Source organism: Dromiciops gliroides, chromosome X, assembly GCF_019393635.1.
Source record: "Dromiciops gliroides isolate mDroGli1 chromosome X, mDroGli1.pri, whole genome shotgun sequence".
NCBI lineage: Eukaryota > Metazoa > Chordata > Mammalia > Microbiotheria > Microbiotheriidae > Dromiciops > Dromiciops gliroides.
Genome location: NC_057867.1, coordinates 58,888,768 through 58,909,377, shown reverse-complemented (window position 1 = coordinate 58,909,377; position 20,610 = coordinate 58,888,768). Strand labels below are relative to the sequence as shown.

Below are 20,610 nucleotides of genomic sequence, written 5' to 3'. Positions count from 1 at the left end.
GACCCTGAGCAAGTCACTTAACCCTCATTGCCCCAACAAAACAAAACAAAAAAACCAAAACAGTCATATGCACGAATGGTGCAAATTATTAATAAGAGAAATGCAAATCTCATTAATTCAGAGGTTTCATTTTATACCCAGAAATTTTTTTTGGGAGGGGGGGTGTTTATGTGGATGCTCAATGTTGAAGGGGGTGTAGAAACAGAAGAAGGCTTATGGCCAGCAGAGTGGTGAATTACTCCAGTCACTTTGGAAAGTCATTTGGAATTATGCTAAGAAAGTAACTAAAATGTCTACATCTCTTGCCCTGAGATTCCACTGATGACTGCAAACCCCAAAGAAAATGAAAAGGACCCAGAGATACCAAAATGACTGGAGCAGCACACAAGAAAAGCTAAGAATCCTTGTGGTCAGATTCCAGGTTGGGCCAAGCTGAGGCTGGTGAAAATTGCTTGAATAAGGGAGTTCTGAGCTACACTAAGGGTAAAGCCAATGTGGGGATCACACAGTCTTACCCCAATATGGTAGCCCTGCCCTTTCCTCACCCACACCAGGGGGTTGAAGGCTTGCAGAGAAGGTGCAGACTTACATGTCATGGGAGTATCCTCATCCAGGAGTTCCCCATACTGATAAAATCACAGCCCAGGCCCGATCTATCCCTGAAGAACTAATATTCTCACATTATCCCTGTAGCCTCCACTTTCTCACAAGGGCTGCTTACCCCTTTGATACTTTGCTCTCATGTCTGATTGATTCAGATTAGCATGAGTCTGCCCCCTAGCCAAGGGGGTTCAAGGACTAGGAGAATTGAACTCTCCCGAAGTCTTACCCCAATAGAGTCCTTTTCTGTGAATCCCAAGAATACTGATATTGTCAGCTCTCAGAGCAAAGGTCTCCCTCCCAAACTATTGTATTTAACTATTTTGCATGTATGTGTATTTATATACTTTATTATATAAACACACACACATATATATGTACACATATACATGTACACATGTATATGTCATCATCTCCACTACAGAAAAGCTCCTTGTGAATAGGAATTGCATCATTCTTTGCACTTCTAGCCCTAGCATAACACCAGAAGTACTTAATAATTGCTTGTTGATCTATGGGCTGATTGAAGAGTGTGCAGTAATAACAATTTTACCTCCGTTTTCTGCTCAGCCTTTGATGGGGGGAAATTTGACCTTAGTGTTTTTGCCACTGGATAATACTAAGGCTTGGTTTAAATTCATCGATTTGTTATTTTGAAAAGTTAACCTGTAAGGGAGGAAAAGGAGATATTATTCATATCTGTAAGATTTCATATATATGTAGAGAGATAGATACACACACATACACATAGATGTGAGGATAAGAACAGTATAAGATTCTGAAAAGTGAAATATTGCTCTAGGCCTGCTTCAATAATCTTATGCAGCTACAAAATTACCACCTAGATAATTGGGCTCCACAAATCTGAGTTCAAATGGGATCTCAGTGCCTAATGTTGTTCTCTAATGACTGTTATTAGCTTCATCTTTATCCTCTGAAATATTTCGCTTGTGCTACTTATTAGGTCTTAGCAATGCACTTTGTCTCCATAGCTCTTTTTAACTCAATGTGAGATGTCTTTTATAGCTGTCTGCCCTGAAATGGCTATGACAGGTGACACTTAGGGGAGCGTGATGAACATGGTGACTGTTTCAGTGCCCGGGGATGGATTTATTCAGAGGGCTTTTTTTTTCTGAACTCTCACGCCTTGTGAATCATAGATGATTGGAAATTGAATATGGATGCCAGTCTCAGCAACTGTGTCTTTTTTTCAAAACAATTCAGTCATCCCCCTGTTGTCCCAACTCTGCAGACTAGCACTTACCAGGTGGCAATGCCCCAACACAAGCAGCAGTTTCGGAAACGTCTGCTTCGGGGTATGTTGGATAAACATTTTCTGGTGCCAACAAAGATACAACCAGAAGCAACATTCCCATTTCTCTTTGTAGAAAACAATTATTTAAAAACCAGTAATGATGAAACACTTTTTACCTATGAGTTGGACAAAACAAAACATGTCTATCAATCTCCATGTATCGATGTACATCATGTTATGCTACATACATATGTAATCAGAGAGTGGTATCCAGCAAAACAGAAGTCTGAGATGGGCTGGATGCTGGCCAGCGTGCAGCAGAGTAGAAGATGTCCCCAACACCCTTGAAACACATGAACACACATCAGTTGGGTACGATGGGAAAAGAAGTTCTGGCTTGTAAGCAAAGGATCTGAGTTCAAAATTCTTGCTCAATCACTTATTTCCTGGGTGACCTTGAAGAGTAAAACATTTAACTTATCATAGCTTCAGCCTCTTCACTTCTAAAATAAGAGCACTGGAAGAAATGATGAAGAAATAAAGTCTCTTCCACCCCCCAAATATATGATCCTATAAACAGCAAAGGGGAGACCAAGTGTTTATTAAGTGCCGACTATATGCCAGGCACTTGTCCTAAGTATTTCACAAATACCTTATTTGAGCTTTACGATAAGGCTGGGAGGTAGGTGCTATTATTATCTCAATTTTACAGTTGAGGAAACCAAGGCAGGTAGCAATTAAGTGACTTGCCCAGGGTCACATAGCTAAAAAGCATCTGAAGCTCAATTGGAACTCAGGCCTTCTGGACTCCAGGCCCAATGCTCTATCCACTGCACCACCAAGCTGCTTGGGATGAACTGAATACAACATACAAGGATGCAGAAACAATGTTATGTTGCCATGTAAAACCACTGCGTTTGTTGTTGAATCCTAGATTGGCTCTCAACTACTTGTACAACCTTGGCCATTTCATATTCTGCTCTCGTGGCCTGACCTCAGCATTGTGCTCTGGAAAATGAAGTGAAAAGTCTGTGGTCCCTTCCAGCTCTGACACCCAATGACCAAATAATCTTTGTCTCTACTTGGTAAGGGCCAGAGCTTCACTCAAATCACGTCTGGTTTTGGCCTTGGTCTCTGATTTTTCACGCTCTTAGGTGAATGAATATCCAAATGGAATGAACTGGGCAGTGATCCTGGAGCCACCGAGGGCCAAGAAGTAGAGCCCAGAGCCAAGCCTGAGCAAGTATTAGCACAACTTAGCCTAGTGAGGCCACAGCAAAATCCTTAGGAGCAACGTGTGGGACACAGCCCAGCAGCAGAGACACCCAGGCCTGTGGGGATTCTCCAAGGCTGTCCTGAGCTCCCTTCTCCCAGTTTTACAAACGAGGAAACAGAAGCAGATACCGGTAAAGTGACTTGCCCATGGTTATATAATTAACAAGAATCTAAAGTTGAATTTGAACTCAGGACATCTAGCCAGCTGCCCCCAGATTATTGCAACAGCTTCTTAATTGGTCTTTCCTCAATCTAATTCATCATTCACACTGCTGTCAAAGTGATTTTCCTTAAGCAGAGATTTATCAGGTCACACCTCTACTCAATAAACTCCAGTGGCTCCCTGTTGCTGTTAGAATAAAATATAAATGGCTCTATTTTAGCTTTTAATGCTCTTTACAAACTAAAGCCAATCTCTTTTCCCAGCCTCAGTGGACTTTACTCCTCCTCTTGCACTCTGAAATCCAGCCAAAGCAGCCTTCTTTCTGTTCCTAACACAACACTCTAAATTCCATCTCTCTGCCTTTGTACTTGCTCATACCAGGAATTCTAACCCTACTCACCTCCGCCTCACAAAATACCAAAGTTATAAAGATAGGAGCAGAACCAGTAGACCTTCAAAAAGTGGTACATGGAGGGGTGGTGAGGACAGGAGAGGCATATTGATGAAACCTGTCAATTCAATTGGATAATAATAATTAGAATTAGAATTTATCTAGTACTTTAAGATTTGTGAAGTACTTTAAACATATTATCTCATTCTGTCTTTACAATAACCTGGGTTGGGGGGGGGGTAGGTTATATTATTATTCCCATTTTATAGATGAGGAAACTAAGGCAGACAAAAGTTAAGTGACTTGCCCAGGGTCACAGAGCTAGTAAGTGTTGAATTCAGGTTTTCCTGATTCTAAGCCCAGAGCTCTAACTACTGTAACACCCTGCTGCCTAATTGAAACCAGACAAACATAAGATGTGTAGACATAGTCCTATCCTGGTATATGTCCTCTTAAAGGCATATCAGAGGGGCAGCTAGGTGGCACAGTGGATAGAGCACAGGCCCTGGATTCAGGAGGACCTGAGTTCAAATCTGGCCTCAGACACTTGACACTTAATAGCTGTGTGACCCTGGGCAAGTCACTTAACCCTCACTGCCTCACCAAAAAAGGCATATAAGAGGAGGCATGGTACAGTGGAAAGAGCACTGTCCTTGAAGTATTGCCCACATTCAGCATTTGGCAGTGGTGTTGACCCTGGAAAGCTATAGAATCTTTATGAGTCTCCACATCCTCATCTCTAAAATGGGTATAGTACTTGCATGACTTATCTCTGAGACAAATGCTAGCTAATGTGTTGCTTAGCTTCCCTTTTAGGTGATCTGTAAATATAATGTCTTGAGGTCAAACAGTTATAATTGGAAGAATAGACATAAGCTTGGTAAGAGACAGTGCAACCTAGTGAATAGAGTATTGGGTTTAGAGTCAGGAAAATATAGGTTCAAATCTAGCCTCTGACACTTTGCTGTGCAACTATGAGCCAATCACTTAACATCTTTGAGCTTTTCTGTGTCAACTCTAAGACTTAACTACAGTTAAATTCAGACCCTTGACATACAATCTTGGAATGTAATAGCTTTAGGAAATATGTTGGTGTTAAAATTCAATTCTGGCAAAAGAAATAGAGCAAATATATGTAACTGGGCTTTCCAAAACCTCTAAGTAGTGACCAGGGTTAAAGGACTGTGATTCAAGCAGGTGAATCCAGTCTACGGGGTGAGGGTGCAATGAAGAATTTGGGGTTTTCGGCAACTTTAGGGGATGGTCCCAATCATTTGAAATTAAAATAAAACTGGGTGTAGAGACAGAGGAATTGACTCCAGCCCTCCAAGTGAGTCTGGAAAAGTCTTAACCTCCCTAGGACTCATTTTCCCCATCTGTACAAGATGGTCAGTCTAGAGCAGGACTTCTTAAACTTTTTCCACTCGTGACCTCTTTTTGCCTGAGAAATTTTCCCACAACCCTAGGTATATAGATATATAAAATAAGTATACATAACCTCTTATTGCTGCCAAATTTTTCATGACCTCAACATTCAGTTATGGAACCCCATAGGGGGTCATGACCTACAGTTTAAGAAGCTTTGGTTTGCTTATCTATAAATTGGATGTTATAAAATGGGCATCAAGAACACGTGCACACCTTCCCTGACAAGGGTGGTCTAGACCAACACTTCTTAAACCGTGGAGGTCCTATAACTGAATGTGGGAGTCGTGAAAAAGTTGGCAACAGTAAAAGGTGATGCATACCTATTTTACGTACCTATATACCTGGGGTTGTGGAAAAATTTCTTGGGCAAAATGGAATCACGCGTTGAAAAAGCTTAAGAAGCTTTGGTCTAGACAGCCCTGAGGTCCTTTTCGGGTCTAAATATATGCTTTTCCCCCTCTTTATTAAACCTGGAGACCACCTTTGTCTTGGGAGGGTTCTCAGAGCAAACACGAGGGGAGGTAAGGAGGGGGGTGGGTGTGGAGGGGGAGCTGGAGAGTCTTCTGGTGGCCAAACAGTACATTGCACAACCGTGGGCTGGCAAAGTAAAGGACATAGCCTGCTGCTCTCATCCTAAGGAAGTGGCCATGGATGCTGTGATGATAACAAGGGGTCAAGTCAGGTGCCATTTTTGCTGAAAGGCACTGTGTGTGAAGCCATACAGATTAGAACTATGGAAAGGCCTTTAGAAAGCTGGACCTCTCTTCCCATTTGACAGAGAAAACCACTTGCCTTTGCTCATACAGTAGGTAGGTTGATGACAGTTGCCTCTTTGCAATCAGTTGAGACGTTCTACAGTAGCACAAAGTGGTACAGAGCAGGGGAGGTATCTGGGGACTTGGCAATACCCCCATCCCCCACTCTGACCTCTGAACCTTTCCCCTAATGATCAGCTTTCCAGGGACCTTCAGTGCCATGTCACAGGATGTCCAATCTGATGAAGTGGCTATTACCTAAATGTGGCCTTCATGATAATGAGACAACAAAATCGGCTGCGACTTCAAAACACTTTCCAAAAATTCACTCTCATCCATATTGTCAAACTTAACATTCTAGGCCAGGAGGCCAATCTATCGTGCTATCTTGGGAAGGGTTTAATTTAACATTTGTTTCAAATATACATGAGCGGAATAGCTCCAGGAAGGAAAATCTGAGTGCTTAACAGTGAAGACTTAATGACCTTTCTGAGGGCACCAAGACATTCATATGTCTCCCCAGATGGTCAGAGCCATATAAATGGGACTTTGCCCTATTATTCTTTACTCAATGTCATTCCACAAGATTCCTTTAAGGTTCTCCTTAGGAGTTGGTGGCTTTAATTCATCTTGAGCTAATGTAATCATCAACACACTTCTTTCCAGAGATTTATTCATCCCAGGAACACTGCAGTGGTTTAAACTGTACTACGTGGCACCAAAATACTGCAACATAGGCCCAGTCTAACTTTGCTCCCCAAGTTTATGAGATTCTTTATGGTTCAGGCCTTCCCTTTCCCTTTCCCAAGCCTGTGATTTCATCAGATGTGGGGAACACCAGAAATTGAAATTCCCTCCACTGATGTACATTAACAGCTCATCCTTAACTCCTTCAATGTCTGACAGAATTGTGTGGGGGCACTGAAGGGTTATGTGACTTATCAAGGGTCATACAGTCATTATATGTGGCAGATGCTGAATGGAGGTATTCCTGGCTCTGCTGCCAGACCCTCCCCCACTACCCACAATGCCATGCTACTTCTCTGTATGCTAGGTAACCATAATGAAAACATTCACTAGCTGTTCTCTTTGCTGGAGATTATTATCAAGTTACCAACAAAATAAAACCAAATGAGGAGATCATTTCGGAGTTACACATTTTTCAAAGTAACTCAAACTACATCCCTCACATCAAGTTCTTTTAAAAAAGAAAAACAAAACAGAGAAAAAGAAACCTAAATGAGATTCAAAGAACGAGGGTTCTGTATCCGATGCAAGAAGGCTTCAGAGGGAAGCAGATGAAAGTAGAAACTCGAAGGCAACTATGAAGTGTCCATATGGACTCCACCATGCTGCATAGTGTGAGTACCCCAACTGCAGAGAACACTCCAAGATGTCAAGTCTCTTTCTTCAAGGCCATCCTGCCAGGGAAGGAGTACAAGTGTTATTGATGCCCATTTTATAGATAAACAAACTAAGGCTAAGACAAGTAAAGATGAAAACTTGACTTCACCCCCTTTTTATCATCACTGCACACAGAGAGCAACAGGCTATTCTGCTATTATTAGTCCATTACTTTACCAGCTGAGGAATGTGCAATGTACTGTTTGCCCACTTTAGAATCATAGATTGAGGGGCAGCTAGGTGGTGCAGTGGATAGAGTGCCGGCCCTGGATTCAGGAGGACCTGAGTTCAAATCCGACCTCAGACACTTGGCACTTACTAGCTGTGTGACCCTGGACAAGTCACTTAACCCCAATTGTCTCACCAAAAAAAAAAAAAAGAATCATAGATTGAGAGCCAAAAGGAACCTTAGGGCCATCAAATCAAATTGCTTCATTGTACAGATAAGAAAATGGAGAGCCAGAGTGGTTAAGTAACTTGCCCAAGGTCCTATGGGAACTGAGTAGCAAATCTAAGATTTGAACCCATGTCCTCTGATTCCGTACTTGTCATACTTAGCCTATTTCTAGGTATTATCTAACTAGTAAGTGATCAGGGTTTTTCCCTAATACAACCATCACATTGGGGAAACCTTCAAACCTCAAACAACCCCAAATGGAAACATTATTTATTTCTAGCCAAATATTTCACCAAATAACAGAGAAACCACTAGAACTGTGTCAATTTAACTAGATTGCCTCCCATAGAGGAACCTGATATAGGACCTAGATATAGAGGCAGGAAGGTAGGAGAGCCCATTAATAAATGTGAAACCCTCAGAGGCCCTAGTGAAAATGTAGATGACTTAATATCACTCCAAGTACATTTACAGAATTATTCAACATCAGAACTGAAAGGTATCTTAGAGATCTTCTAGGCCAATCCTTTAATTTAAAAGATGAGCTAACTGAAGCCCAGAATGGTCATGTAGTTTTTCCATGACATGACAACTAAGGGATGGCAGAGGCCTGACTAAAACCAGAATGTTGGGGGAGTATAGACAAAGCATTTTTACATGCTAAATAAACTGCTTTAAATAATATGTGGAAACCAAGGGGTACCCATCTGGTGGAGAATAGCTGAACAAATGATGGTTTATAAATGTATTATAATACTATTATACCATAATAAATTGTGGAAAGGATGGTTTTAGAGAAACCTGGGAAGTCTTGTATGAGCTGAAGCAGATAAGCAAACTGAGGCTAAGACAAGTGAGCAGAACTAAAGAACAATTAATTTCACAACTACAAAATTGTAAAATGAACAATTCGAAAAGTTTTAAGAACCGATCAATGCAATGAACATCTGTGATTTGAGAGGACTCGGGATGAAGAATGCTCCCCACGTTCTGCCCAAGAGGTGATGGATTAAAGATGCAGAATGAGAAACATACTTTTGGATATGGCCAATTTGGGGATTTCTTTTGCTTGACTATATATATATATATATATATATATATATATATATATATATATATATATATATATATATATTTGTAATAGGGTTTTTTGTTTTTCTTTTCCCCCGTGGTGGGAAGGAGTAGAAAGAGAAAGAAGAGAAAATAAATGCTTGTTAATTAAAAAACTAAAACTGATTTTTAAAAATAAAAAAATGACAGACAACATATAATTTAAACACTATATTTTCTAAGTAAAATTCTCATTAGATGCATTATTTTAGCATGGACGTTCCCGAAGATCAGATGAGTTAATACATATAAAGTGCTTTGTAAACCTTCAAGTGGCATATAGACACTAGCTGCTGAAGACCATGCCAAAGGAGGGCAAGCTCTGTCAGGTCTTACTTACTAAGCTGGGAAACCAATGAATACAATAGGCCTGGTGACAGGCTATGTGTGTCATTTAAGAATAAGACTCATTAAATTCAGGGGTGGCAATCTCTATCTGTGGAGAGATTCAGCACCAACCAAAGCACAAGTCCTTCTCAAAATCAAAAGAGTTAGGCAAGTAGACAGAGATATGAAGAAAAACAGAAAGATAAATAAAGAACAAAAAAGAGAAAGACGAGGAAAAGAAAAGGGAAGGGAAGCAAAGGAGAAAAGAAAGAAAAAAATCCACATTTATACAATACTAAAGTGTCCAGACATTACCTCATTTGATCCTCATAACAACCCAAAAGAAAAGTGGTAACAACATTTCCATATTACAGAATAGGGAACTAAGGATCAGAGAGGTTAAGTAACTTCCCTTGAGAGTCACAGCTAATAAGTGTTTGGGGCAGGATTTATTTGAATCCAGGTCTTCCTGTCTCCAAGTCCAGCTATACCTGAAGTAAAGAGAGTAGATCCTACCTTAATCAAACCTTTGTTAGGTGCAAGATGATTCTTTTCAAAGAGAAGGGCTCCAGGAACATTCAAATATGCCGTGGAGAACGTATACCCACTTTAACGAATGGAACCACCAGTCCCCTAAGACTTAGTTCCCTAAGAAAGAGAGAAATAGAAGTTCTTTAGATATTCCTGGTGTGGCCTAACCCATGCTTTCATTAATTAGATTATTTGTCTCTTCTTCACATTGCCTGTGGATATGCTCCCCCTTTTCAGGGTAGTATTAGCAGAAAGAGCATTCCTTCAACTTCTGGCTTATAAACTTAGGGCCAGAAAGGATCCCACAGGCCATCTCATTTACAGAGGAAACATGGGCAATTTTCCCAGGGCCATATAGGTAGTAAGTATGAGGGATGGGATTTGAACTCAGGTCCTCTACCTGCAGAGTCAGTGTTTTTCCCCTCGTACCATGCTACGTAATTGTCTGACGATGGGTAACCCATCTGAACATTTCTGAGGCTCAGTTCCCTCAGGAGTATAATAGGCTTAAGAGCACATGCATTAATCTCCCTCATAAGACTACTGTAAATCTTAAGTTACTGTCAAGATGAGAGCTATGATTACTCTTATGCTGATAAAGCAGATGATTCCTATCAACAAAAAGCAAAAAGAAGCCTCTCAGTAAGAAATAAAAATAGGGAAGAAGTCTTTCCTGATCTGATTTAGTACAAAGAGCACTGGATTTGGAAACAAGAGGGGCTGGGTTCAAGTTCTCCCTCTTTCCCCAAAACAATCCTGGCTGCTCCCTTCTTTCTATTTAATTCTTGGTCCAGATCGACATTCAGTGTGAAATATATGCAGAACATGGATACTAATGGACAACTCTCATTTACAAGAAGGAAAGGAACCTCTACCACTCTTACTTGGCAAATTCATGGAAGAGACTTGGCACATGCAGAGGCACGTGTTCACATCTGCTTCCCAAGGTTCCCTCGGCCCTAAGCCTTTTAAAGAGTACATTCTTTCCAGTTTGTTCTGGCTAATCATGGAATCAAAAGTAGTCAAGCCCAGGTCTAGAGGAACTGACACTAATGTATTTGCATTTCAAAACTGGGCATTTTACCTTTGCTCTAGTATGAATGTGCCAGTATTTTGTACGTAAACCCATATTTAGCAACCAAGGCAGTTAAAAATATGTTTACAAACCTTTTTCCTATTTAATTGTGTGAGACCGTTCCCAAACATCCACTATATATATTTAGCTGCTGCCAATCCTGAAGACCTGTACCAATTCCAACATACTAACAGAATACAAAATAAAGGAAAAAAACCATTATGACTATCTCATGAGTGAAAAATCCTTTGGGGATGAGAAATCAAATTGTTCTGTCCAATATCATTATTCTGAAAGGGTGCCACAACAGATTAAAACTGTGCTTCTGTAGAGCTGAGTTAGAATGCCAAGTGAGGCCCATCAGCTCAATTCCATAAGCATTTATTAAACATCTATATGTGCTGGGCCCTGCGCTAGGCACTGAGAACACAAAGTCAATGGTCACTACCCTCAAAGTGTTTATATTCTATCAGTAAGATAGAAATACACTTAAGTAAGTCATTGTAATGTAATAAAAAGCAATTTCAGTTGAAGGGAGAAAAAAACCAATGACTTAGGGCGGGGTGATCAAGAAAAAGTATCATGGAAGAGAATAATCAGGTTACCCATGCAAAGTCTCTTAATCTCCCTAAGCTTCAATTTTCTCTTCTATCAAATGGAGTACTTGTACTACATACATCCCAGGGTTGGTATAGCAAATATACTTTGTGAACAATGAAGCCCACTGGCAAGTTGGATGATACCATTATACTCTGAGGGATCTATAATTTCCTCAATGTGGATACTTCTTTTATTGGCACAGAATGCATTCTTTTTTTTTTTGCAGGGCCATGAGGGTTAAGTGACTTGCCCAGCATCACATAGCTAGTAAGTGTCAAGTGTCTAACACTGGATTTGAACTCAACTCCTCCTGAATCCTGGGCCAGTGTTTTATCCACTGAGCCACCTAACTGCCCCCACATTCTCTTAATCTGAATAATTTTTGCCCATACTTGGATGCTTTGATGGATTCTTATACTTATGAACTCATCACTCTGGATACTTGTTCCTCCAGAGTAGATAGATACCTTCTTGTCCTAGGCGTTTCTTGTGGGTACTCTTCAGTCTTCCATGGATAATTCAGCCAACGTGCCAAAGCCCTTTCTTTTTTGACAGCGTTACTAGATTGGTAAATCAAGGTAATAATAAAACATAGTTTACCTACCTTTCAGGCAATCGCTGGAAAATTTTCAAACATTCTCTATGTGGACAACATAAAAAGATGTTGACTGGACAAACATATAAACTCTAGATAGATTTGGTAACTGGCTGAATTACAGAACCTAAATAATTATTAAAGGAAGAAGACAAACTCTAAGAAGTATCAGTGATACAGGGAGAAACTGAAGAGGGAAGTAGATGAGGAATTTAGGAAATAGAATATAAAAGCCTGACCAGGATACATAATAAAGAAGGGTTAGATTTCAGTTTGGGGAAGGAAAAGGCAAACCACTCTAGTATCTTTGCCAAGAAGAACCCAAATGGGGTCACAAAGAGTCAGATATGACTGAAACAACCGAATAACAAGATTTCAGTTATTCAGACATGGATTGGAGTGCATGTGTATGCGTTCTCCCTGTCTATTTCCCCCTTTTTCTCTCTCCTCCTTTCCTTCTTCACATCTCCTCCTCTCCCCCATCTCTGTCTCTCTCCAACACACACACAGAAACATACAAACACAAAAGCAGAGCTGCTATCTTTCCTTAATGATAATTTCCTCTTCTTAAAGTTGGAAGAGTGGATTGGTGGGGGGTGTGGGGTGGAATTGCTTTTCTGAATTTGATTCTAGCCAACGTGGAGGAACTAGTTTCTGGAGTGAAATTGATAAGAATGTTGAGGGGAAGGTACCCTTCTTTCCTAGCAAAGTATAGCAATAGTTTCTAGATTATCTGTACTGTCACCATTTGTCCTTCTATGAATCACCAGAAATGGATGACATTCTTCAGACTTGACAAGTCTTAAGAAAATTATCTGGCACATTATGTATACACATGCACCAAGAAGACAGCAGGCCAATCCATTAAGGTCAGGTCACTTTACAGATGGGGAAGTGAAGGCCAGAAGAAGATATATAACTTGCCCAAGGTCACACAGATGGTAAGCAGCACAGTTGGGGGCCAAAGAAGTTTAGCAACTTGCCCAAGAATATATAGCTCAGGGGCAGCTAGGTGGTGCAGTGGATAAAGCATCGGCCCTGGATTCAGGAGTACCTGAGTTCAAATCCAGCCTCAGACACTTAACACTTACTAGCTGTGTGACTCTGGACAAGTCACTTAACCCCAATTGCCTCACTAAAAAAAAAAAAAAAAAAGAATATATAGCTCAAAGGCAGCTCACAAATGTTGCTGTGACTTTCTTTGATGAACTATTTCCTTGACACTCAAATGCCCCATCCTTACCCATTACTTTGGTCACCTTTCATTATCATCAACTATAATTTTCAGTTCCTCTGAGTGCTTGTTCTATTTCTCTCAATCTCTATGTAATTACAATTAGGGAAACTGCCTTCAAAGTATATTTTCCATTATATGCAATCAGTGACTTCCAAGAATCTATAACCTAACATCGTAAAGTTAAAGATGCATGCTATAAGACATGTGGCTATTCCCTCCACTGACAGAGATTGTAACCTCTCCGTGACTTGGAAACATTCCCCATGAGTCGACATGGCCCCAAAAATCATCGGAAGATAAAATATAAGAAATCATGGATTCAGTATAAATCCACATAGACAGCTTATAATCAGTAGTTCAAATTTCATCAATCCTGTACCTAAAACACATTTGAAGGATGTCATTATATCCTGTCAACTATAATTCAATAAAAAATAGACACCGAGTACCATCTATTATCTTCTTCCATGACAAACAGGACCTGGGACAGAAAATGCAATTCTGTCTAATTCAGGGAAAACCATTAGCCACTTAGAGCTTGAAGGATTTTCATATTCCCAAATATTCCCAACTCAGTCTCTACTTTTTAGATTCTTTCCACTCAAGAAAGAGAGGTTGGGTTTTGTTTCCCCCTAACTCTGAGAAAACCACAGAATTCTATTGGAGTATTAAATGAAGTGATGTCTACAGAGAGCAGGAAGTTCAAACAAGAGAGGAGAGAAATAAAGGAAAAGGAGATGGAAGAGCACAGCAGAGAAAAAATGTCTGAAATAATTTTGGTAACATCTTCATACAAAACAACGTGGGCTTAAGGAACAATATTTCATTTGTCACAAGGCTTGGAACAAAATAACAGAAGGGAATCAGCCAGGTATTTTCAACCAAATGACACTTATGAGTTCATTGTCTTTTTTGAACAATAGAATAGACATTGTCTATGCTTCCACATTGTTATTAAGGAATAATAAAATGTTATTGAAAGGAGGCGAGCCGAGAAAGAACAGAATACATTTATGCCAAAACATTTTTGATTGACCTGCATTTTTATTCCAGCCTGAAGTTTTTTCATTCTTTTCATTTGAACAGTACTGGGAGAATAGAGCAATTCTGAATGTACTAAAACTTGCCCATAAATCCTGATTCTCCATCCCAATGGTCTCTTATTGCAATGATAACTAACGGATATTATGCATCTGCCACGTGGAACCTGCAGATGTTAATGTTTTATACTAATGATGTCAGCAATTTTCTTTTTCATTGGCATTTGGCTGTTGCAGTTAAATGACCCATATATCTCAAATGCTTTTCCACAAATTTGGTTCTGCATATTAACATGCAGCAGCTCAGCTCACAGGAGAAGGGCTCCTGCTGACAATTGGTTTGGCTGGAGTGGAAACTTGGGAAGAAACAGGAAAGCCATGGGTCTTCCCTATCTTCCAGATGGGTGCAGCAACTCAAAAATACTAAAGCACCAATATGAAGATCTGAGTTCAGAGAGATAGTTGGTTTGGGTAGTCCAGAGATCTACACTCAGATCCTAACTCAGGCACTTAGGATATGAGCCTGTGCAGTGTGGATCTGCTTAGTATGATCCCACCCCACGCAGGGTGACCCTACCCAATACTCTTCACCTCTCAGACCCACAGTTTCTTTGTCTCTAAAATGAGAACATGCAAAACTTGGACTGTCCACCATTATAGGATCTCTGTGAGAGTAATATGTTTTGCAAATCATCAAGTATTATGCAAGTACAATTTGTTATACTTGTCAAAAACATAACTTTTTTTTCAAGAAAAAAGTGGTTTAGAAGTTTCACATCATAGAATGAATACACTGATATATGTGAAATTTCAATGCAGATTCTCCCTCCAATGAGGCAAATTAGTGATCTTTCGTACTGTGTAATTCTTGACTATGTCCTTCCATAACTCTATCACACAGAATTCAGCCAATGTAGTAACAGACTTCCTCTAATTTCTCTGAAATCATATGAAAACCAGTGGGTATCCTAGAGGCTCCATTGGTAATCCCTTCATCTCAGCGCATGACTCTGCTACCTTCTTTTCCAATTATTTATCTCTCTGATCTCTATCTTTTATGTCATTGCACTTATGCAGCCCTTAGTTGGTAATGCATTCTGCTCTGATCATTCCTGTGTGCCCCTTGGTTGACCTTCAACTTTAATTATTTGGAGATTGTAATATTCTATGTTTTCCCATAACATAGAATCACCAGAAGATGCTTGTTATAAAGATGAGATTTTGTTTCTGGTATGATAAAAATGAATACCTTTATATTAATGCAGTTCAAATGAGCACAATAAATGAGCAACATAGTACAATGCCCAATCCACTTCCTACATGTCCCTTATGGAATAACTCCTTTAGCAGACAATCTCCCAAAATAGGAATCAATGGTAATCCAATAAATCAGAGAGGACAATGATGTTTCACGAAGGACACTCCCACCAGGAATCTAATTTCCAGTATGGGTATAATTATCCCAGTCAGGAGGTAATGTGCTCACACCAGGCACTTACTGGGGTATGCTTTTCCCTACTATCAGAGACACCTTATGAAGGCAGAATACCTTAAGGCAGCCAAAGTCTTTCCTCTTTCTACCAGGCTGAGGGGAAAAAAAGGAAGGGAAATAAACCCAGAACCATCAGGTGATGAATGTTTTAGCCACAGCAACTCCCAAAGGCCAGCTATTAAATTAGAAAAGGGTTGTAATCTATGTTGGGGGAGGGAGTGCCTGCACTGATGAAATTACAGATCCTTAAAGTATTCATGATTATATTCTCTCAGGGATTTGAAGGATTGGTTTTAACACCCTTTACATATCAACAATGAATTCTAGTATTTGAATACACAATAATGTCCATGAAACATTAAAGAGTAAGCTTTCCTAATAATAATAATAATATGCTATATGCTGACCACTATCCTGGTAATGAGCATTGCTTTTACACACACACACACACACACACACACACACACACACACACACTGGGGAGGGGAGGAGGTGTAATCAAACAACTATTTTGAGAACAAACTGGGTGAGTAATCAGGTATTTAGGGGCAGCTAGGTGGCGCTGCAATGAATCGAGCACTGGGCTTATAGTCAAGAAAAGTCATCTTGCTGAGTTCAAATTTGGCCTCAGATACTTACTAGCTGTGTGACCTTGGGCAAGTCACTTGATGGTGTTTGCCACAGTTTCCTCATCTGTAAAATTAGTTGGAGTGGAGAAGGAAATAGCAAACCATTCCAGTATCTTTGCCAAGAAAACCCCAAATGGGGTCATAAAGAATCAGACATGACTGAAAATGACTGAAGAACAACGATCAGGTATTCTCTCTCATATATATATATACATAAACACACACACAGTATATCTATATGTCTCTATTTTTAGCTTCCTTTTTTTACTTTCCACCAGAAACATTCCTAATTTAGCAGTCTTTCCATACTATAAAATTGCTTAGCCTAGTCACTGAAATGTCTCAAACAAACCTTTGCTCTTCCACATTCAGCACTGGCCAGAAATAGCCTCATCATCAAATGAACACAAGTAAAGTACCCTTTGTCATGATGATTAGTAACATTCAGCATAAGAAGTGAGAAGACATTTCCAGGGACTATCTTCAGTTGCTGATGACCCCTGTTCAGCCATCCCTATTTGATTCCCTCCACTGGAAGATGAGGAACAGTTTAGGCACTGAAACTGATGTGTGAACATGAAATGGAATTCAGGGATTCAATGAGGTGCCAAAGAAGGAGAAATAGGAGCATAAGAAGAGAAATGGATGTGAGTAGAGCTTAGAGAAATATGTAACATATACTCAGTAAGTAATGAATCACTTATACTCTATTAAAACAAAAATATGTGATCAATAGTGTTCATGGTTGGGCTTTGCCAAAGAAATAAAACTGATATTACTCAAATTAATCTACAGATTTAGGGCTGTACCAAACAATAAAAGGAAATCTGTAGAACTAGGCAAAACAATGATAAAATTCATTTGGAGGAACAAAAAGTCTCAGAGCACAAAAATAATTAAGAAAAATGTGAATAAAGGAAAAATAGCATTATTGGACCTCAAACTATATTATAAAATGATATGGTGGGAAAATGGGGTAGGGGGTTGGGGTAGGAGTTGGGGTTCTTAGGAATTCCTCTTTAAAGAATTACATCCTCTTGCACACAAAACTTAGTTAGAACAAGGTGATAGTTTATTTAGGAGCAAGGGAAGGGAAGGGTGGGGGGAGGGAAACCATGAAAGAAATCCTTGGACTTTTCATGGGGAGATTTGGCATAAAGCACATGGCTCAGAGGTACCAAATCTCCTCGAACAGGAGACTGGAAGGTACTTTTATAGAGGACTGATGGGGGTGGACCATCCGCCTGTGGAAAGTTCCTTTAGTGAAGGTGGACCATCCCCCACTGGTGGTAGCTGGGGGAATTGGGTGAGGAGTGGAGGACCATCCCCCACTGGTAGTGACTAAAGGAATTGGGTGAGGGGAGGCTACAGATCCCTCTTCAGAATGCAAAGGCCGCAGTCACACCCAAACTTATCTCCCCAGGGTAAGGGAGACCAGAATGAAGGGTAGGAATTGGAAGCTAGCTCAGTCTGATTTGGTTCAGCTAGGTGTTATCTGTCCTCTGGTTTAGTTTCTCAAGGAGAAGATTCCTGGGTGTGCCCCAGAGAAATCCTGGGGTGCTCTGCACCCCATGACATTCCCCACTTCTCTATATATAAGGAAAGGGGATGAAGATTCTTCTGAAACTGCTTCATGCTGACCGGGGGTTGAAGAAATCACGGTGCAAGGGACTCTTGTAAATCCTCTAGCCCAGCTGCTGTTTCATTGGAGAGTCTGCTAAGCGGCTCATGAAGACAGCAGGATTTTCATCAGACCCCTTTGTTATCTCCCTCACCTTTCCATAATTGACTTGTTTCTTAACCCCCCTTTTCTCATTCCCTCAACTAGGCAGGTGACCATGTGATTTCTATGAGCTCTGTCTTCCCTGTTATCATAGTTCCATCTCGGTTCTACAACTGGGACAGCTGTAAATCCAGCCCCTCACGCAATAAGAGACTCTTACCCACCCCCATCTAAACCCTATAAAATGGCACCCCACAAGTTAGCCCGGGGGGGGAGGGGGGAAGCGTTTTGTTCTGGCAAAACCTTCCTCCCGGCCGGTTTCTCTTGTTCCCCAATAAACCTGTTCTCTTATTCCTAATTAGGTCTTGTGCGAGAGTGTAATTCTTTACAGAGGAATCCTAAGGACCCACATGCTTTCTCCTATCAGTTTCCCCCCATATCAAAAGCAATACTAATCAAAATAATTCGGTATGAGTTGGGGAAAAACCCAGGAAAGTAGATGAGTGGAGCAACCTATACAATCAAGAGAGTCCAGTGTTAGATAAACCCAAGAACATAACTACTAGTGGAAAGGCAACTTATTGGGCAAGCACTATTCAAAAAATGGAAGGTGGTATGAAAGAAATCAGGATTAAATAAACAACTTAAGCGGTACACTTAAGAAGTTCTAAATTAATAAGGGTACTGAATATAAAGGATCACATCCTTTTTAAAAAGAGAGAGAGAGAGAGAGGTGAATGGAAGGACATAGCTTTTATAACTATGGCTAGAGGAAGCAATCTTGATCCAAAAAGAAATTGAAGTGATCTCAAAAGACAAAATAAACCATTTCAATTAGATAAAATTTTAAAAGTCCATGCACAAGCAAAATAAATGAAATTGGAACAAAGAGAGAAACCACTGAGTGGGAAAAATCTTTACACTAAGTATCACCGATAAGATTCTGTTCGGCAAAAATAACTCTGATATAGAAACAACTACATCAGTAAAACTTTTTTTAATGTTAGTACCAAGACACTTAGGAAAGATAGGAGAGGGTCCATAGATTTCAATAAACTAGGTGACTGTCTTTAACATAAGAGAGCAGAGTCAGCCTGTTCTCTCATTTTCTGTAGCAGAATTTAGTGTCAAGAAATACTATCTTCTCTTGTCAAGAGGTCAAGCACGAGAGTAAATGTGTCAAACTGAGATACCTTGTTTAGGTAAAGTGACAAAATTAAACATATACTTTAATGACCAATTGTAGTTAAGCATGTCAATAACACTATTTTTGCATGATATAGCATGTTCTGAACAGAACAAAGGAACTGTCTAAATGTATGCTGCCACTGAATACTGGGAGTTTCATAAGAATCACGTCCCCCAAATTTTCCACTGGACTTAGAATATGGGTCTTTTAGAAATCCAGCTAAGAAATTCACATTGAGAGTTGTTATATAGAACAGAATTGTTAGATATGGTGGCAAAAACCTCTAGGTTATATTTGCATGTTCAAACACCATGTGTAAAAGATTACTGTCACATGGGAATTTCATCTTGAAAAGTTTTTGTTTAAATTTTGTTTTAAAGGCAATAAGTTTACCTTAATTTTGAGAAGTTAGATAGCGTAACAATGGTTAGCTGGGAAAAATCTTTACAAGATTTTTCTCATATGCAAATCATACCGTATAGTAAATTGATGCCAAAATATAAGAACAAGAGTCATTCCCCTATAAATAAACAAACAAAACAAACAGTTCTCGAGGGAAAAAATCCAAGTTATTAACAATCACATGAAAAAATGCTGAGTCACTAATGATAAGAGAAGTTGTCAATTCAAACTACTCTGAGGGCCCACCCATCAGACTGACAAAGATGGAAAAGATGGGAAATGGTAATTCTTGAAGGGGATTTAGGAATACAAGCCTGACAACAAGGAACTGTTGGTGAAGCTAAGAATTTGTCCATTTAATCTGGAAGGCAATTGTGACTACTCTTTGACTTAGCCCTTTGACCACTGCCCCAAACATTTTTTTAAAGAGGAAAAGGATCTATATGTATAAAAATGTTCATAATAACAATTTTTAGTGTAACAAAGTATTGAAAACTACAGGGGTGCTCATCAATTGTGGAATATGTTATAGAAATGTAATAGGATTTTCTGGGGCCAAAAGAAATTATTAAGGTCAAAGAAACCTGGGAAGACTTGTATGAACTGATGCAGAGGGAAATTAACAGAATCAGAAAAATTATTTATGTAACAACAACAACAACGGTGTACAGATGAACAATGTAAGACCTCTGATCAATGTAGTGGCCAACCAAAACGTTCTCTATCCCCTGATAAAGAGGAGACAGACTCAAGGAGAATGAACGATCTTTGGATCTGGCTAAAGTGTATTTTGCTTGACTATGATTATTTGTTAGAAGGACTGTAACTGTTTTTAGTGGGTGAAGGGCACTAAGAATGATGCAAAAAATAAAAAGGATAAAAAAGGTCACTGAATCATTTTGGTTTTTGGTGGGGCAATTGGGGTTAAGTGACTTGCCCAGGGTCACACAGCTAGTAAGTGTTAAGTGTCTGAGGCCAGATTTGAACTCAGG

General features: G+C 39.8%; 1 long non-coding RNA gene across 1 annotated transcript in view; it reads right to left on the bottom strand.

Annotated features, from left to right (window-relative positions):
* Positions 1–6,054: 6,054 nt before the first annotated feature.
* Positions 6,055–20,610, bottom strand: part of LOC122733700 — a 73,374-nt gene continuing 58,818 nt past the window's right edge. Inside the window, exons 7-11 of the long non-coding RNA XR_006353945.1 lie at positions 11,779–11,871; positions 10,804–10,898; positions 9,622–9,753; positions 7,103–7,288; positions 6,055–6,136 (exon numbers count right to left, since the gene is read on the bottom strand). This is a non-coding gene — a long non-coding RNA (uncharacterized LOC122733700). The remainder of the gene's footprint in view (positions 6,137–7,102; positions 7,289–9,621; positions 9,754–10,803; positions 10,899–11,778; positions 11,872–20,610) is intronic.